The following is a 3,720-nucleotide window of genomic DNA, read 5'->3' on the forward strand; positions in this document are numbered from 1 at the left end:
ACACAATCCAAAGGCGCTCTATATAGTTATGTATAATGATATTTATATTATTTATACCTCTGCTAGAACATGCCTTGAAGCATATATACTGTGACGAAGATGGTGAACTATACTTGATCAGGGTTGAAGTCAGGGGGAAACCCTGATGGAAGGAGCCGAAAACAGTTCTGACGTGCAAACGATTGTCAGAATTGAGTATAGGGGGAAAGACCAATCGAACCATCTAGTAGCTGGTTCCTTCCGAAGTTTCCCCTCAGGATAGCTGGTGCATTCAACTGTTGTATAAAATAATCTTATCTGGTAAAGCGAATGATATAGAGGGCCTTAGGGGTCGAAACGATCTTAACCTATTCTCAAACTTTAAATGGGTAAGAACCTTAACTTTCTTGATATGAAGTTTAAGGTTATGATATAATGTGCCCAGTGGGCCACTTTTTTGGTAAGCAGAACTGGCGCTGTGGGATGAACCAAACGTAATGTTACGGTGCCCAAATTAACAACTCATACAGAAACCATGAAAGGCGTTGGTTGCTTAAAACAGCAGGACGGTGATCATGGAAGTCGAAATCCGCTAAGGAGTGTAACAACTCACCTGCCGAAGCAACTAGCCCTTAAAATGGATGGCGCTTAAGTTGTATACCTATACATTACCGCTAAAGTAGATGATTTATGTTACTTGTAATATAAATTTTGAAACTTTAGTGAGTAGGAAGGTACAATGGTGTGCATAGAAGTGTTTGGCGTAAGCCTGCATGGAGCCGCCATTGGTACAGATCTTGGTGGTAGTAGCAAATAATCGAATGAGACCTTGGAGGACTGAAGTGGAGAAGGGTTTCGTGTGAACAGTGGTTGATCACGAGTTAGTCGGTCCTAAGTTCAAGGCGAAAGCCGAAAATTTTCAAGTATAGAAAAATCAAAATATATTTTGCATCATACCGATTTTTATACACTTGAATAATTTTGAACGAAAGGGAATACGGTTCCAATTCCGTAACCTGTTGAGTATCCGTTTGTTATTAAATATGGGCCTCGTGCTCATCCTGGCAACAGGAACGACCATAAAGAAGCCGTCGAGAGGTATCGGAAGAGTTTTCTTTTCTGTTTATAGCCGTACTACCATGGAAGTCTTTCGCAGAGAGATATGGTAGATGGGCTAGAAGAGCATGACATATACTGTTGTGTCGATATTTTCTCCTCGGACCTTGAAAATTTATGGTGGGGATACGCAAACTTCTCAACAGGCCGTACCAATATCCGCAGCTGGTCTCCAAGGTGAAGAGTCTCTAGTCGATAGAATAATGTAGGTAAGGGAAGTCGGCAAATTAGATCCGTAACTTCGGGATAAGGATTGGCTCTGAAGATTGAGATAGTCGGGCTTGATTGGGAAACAATAACATGGTTTATGTGCTCGTTCTGGGTAAATAGGGTTTCTATCATTTATGGTAGATTCTTGTTCCCCGGATAGTTTAGTTACGTAGCCAATTGTGGAACTTTCTTGCTAAAATTTTTAAGAATACTAATTGGGCAACTGATTAGTTCTTTTAAATTATAACGATTATCAATTAACAATCAATTCAGAACTGGCACGGACTTGGGGAATCCGACTGTCTAATTAAAACAAAGCATTGTGATGGCCCTAGCGGGTGTTGACACAATGTGATTTCTGCCCAGTGCTCTGAATGTCAAAGTGAAGAAATTCAAGTAAGCGCGGGTCAACGGCGGGAGTAACTATGACTCTCTTAAGGTAGCCAAATGCCTCGTCATCTAATTAGTGACGCGCATGAATGGATTAACGAGATTCCTACTGTCCCTATCTACTATCTAGCGAAACCACAGCCAAGGGAACGGGCTTGGAATAATTAGCGGGGAAAGAAGACCCTTTTGAGCTTGACTCTAATCTGGCAGTGTAAGGAGACATAAGAGGTGTAGAATAAGTGGGAGATATTAGACTTCGGTTTGGTATCGACAATGAAATACCACTACTCTTATTGTTTCCTTACTTACTTGATTAAATGGAACGTGTATCATTTCCTAGCCATTATACGGATGTATTTATTATATCTTATGGTATTGGGTTTTGATGCAAGCTTCTTGATCAAAGTATCACGAGTTTGTTATATAATCGCAAACAAATTCTTTAATAAGAAAATGCATTTATGTATTTTTGATTTAAAAATTTGGTATAACTCCAATTACTCAGGTATGATCCAATTCAAGGACATTGCCAGGTAGGGAGTTTGACTGGGGCGGTACATCTCTCAAATAATAACGGAGGTGTCCCAAGGCCAGCTCAGTGCGGACAGAAACCACACATAGAGCAAAAGGGCAAATGCTGACTTGATCTCGGTGTTCAGTACACACAGGGACAGCAAAAAGCTCGGCCTATCGATCCTTTTGGTTTAAAGAGTTTTTAACAAGAGGTGTCAGAAAAGTTACCATAGGGATAACTGGCTTGTGGCGGCCAAGCGTTCATAGCGACGTCGCTTTTGATCCTTCGATGTCGGCTCTTCCTATCATTGTGAAGCAAAATTCACCAAGCGTTGGATTGTTCACCCATGCAAGGGAACGTGAGCTGGGTTTAGACCGTCGTGAGACAGGTTAGTTTTACCCTACTAATGACAAAACGTTGTTGCGACAGCATTCCTGCGTAGTACGAGAGGAACCGCAGGTACGGACCAATGGCACAATACTTGTTCGAGCGAACAGTGGTATGACGCTACGTCCGTTGGATTATGCCTGAACGCCTCTAAGGTCGTATCCGTGCTGGACTGCAATGATAAATAAGGGGCAATTTGCATTGTATGGCTTCTAAACCATTAAAAGTTTATAATTTATTTTATAAACGACAATGGATGTGATGCCAATGTTATTTGTAACATAGTAAATTGGGAGGATCTATGATCACCTGATGCCGTGCTAGTTACATATTTAAACATTATTTAATACAATGACAAAGCCTAGAATCAATTGTAAACGACTTTTGTAACAGGCAAGGTGTTGTAAGTGGTTGAGCAGCTGCCATACTGCGATCCACTGAAGCTTATCCTTTGCTTGATGATTCGAAAATGTTAATAAAACAACAAATATAAAATATAATATGTGTGTTATGGTTGTTAAACACCAACTAAAACATATATATATATATATATTGTATGAGTTGTTTAAAGGTGCCATATTTTTGTTAATTTACTTATGATATTTTATATATTTCTTTGTAAGTTGATAATGTGTGGACCGGACCTTAAGAAAATGTTATATACAAAAAGCTTTTTGATGATGCAATACAAAATTTATGTTATTTTATAAATAACATTCTTTTCAGAATAATTGAATTGTTATTGAAAGGAATAAAGAAATTAAATTGTTTTAAACAAAACAGAGAAAGAAGAACACACATTTTATTATATATATGAGTATATATATATATATATATATATATGTATATATATATGATAACTGCGAAAGGCAATAGTAGAAAACACAAAAAAATAAATATATGAAATCATATTAAAAATATATTATAATTCAATCAATGGAGAACAGTAATATGCGAATGAAAAATTTACACTCTTAAACATAAATGTTATATTTAGTGTGAAATAGAAGTTTATATTTTATTTGATATTGCATAATAATAATAAACCGATTAATAAAATTTACACTCATGAGACTTGGAATTGTTATGAAATTCAATTCAGTGTTTTCCAATACAAAATGTCA

At 37.4% G+C, this 3,720-nt stretch overlaps 1 pseudogene; it reads left to right on the top strand.

The window, feature by feature from the left end:
* LOC122322764 lies at positions 1-3,063 on the top strand (annotated as a pseudogene; the record flags this gene model as incomplete).
* Positions 3,064-3,720: the final 657 nt, after the last annotated feature.

The sequence above is a fragment of the Drosophila grimshawi genome, unplaced genomic scaffold (assembly GCF_018153295.1).
Source record: "Drosophila grimshawi isolate 15287-2541.00 unplaced genomic scaffold, ASM1815329v1 contig_628, whole genome shotgun sequence".
Taxonomy (NCBI): Eukaryota; Metazoa; Arthropoda; class Insecta; order Diptera; family Drosophilidae; genus Drosophila; species Drosophila grimshawi.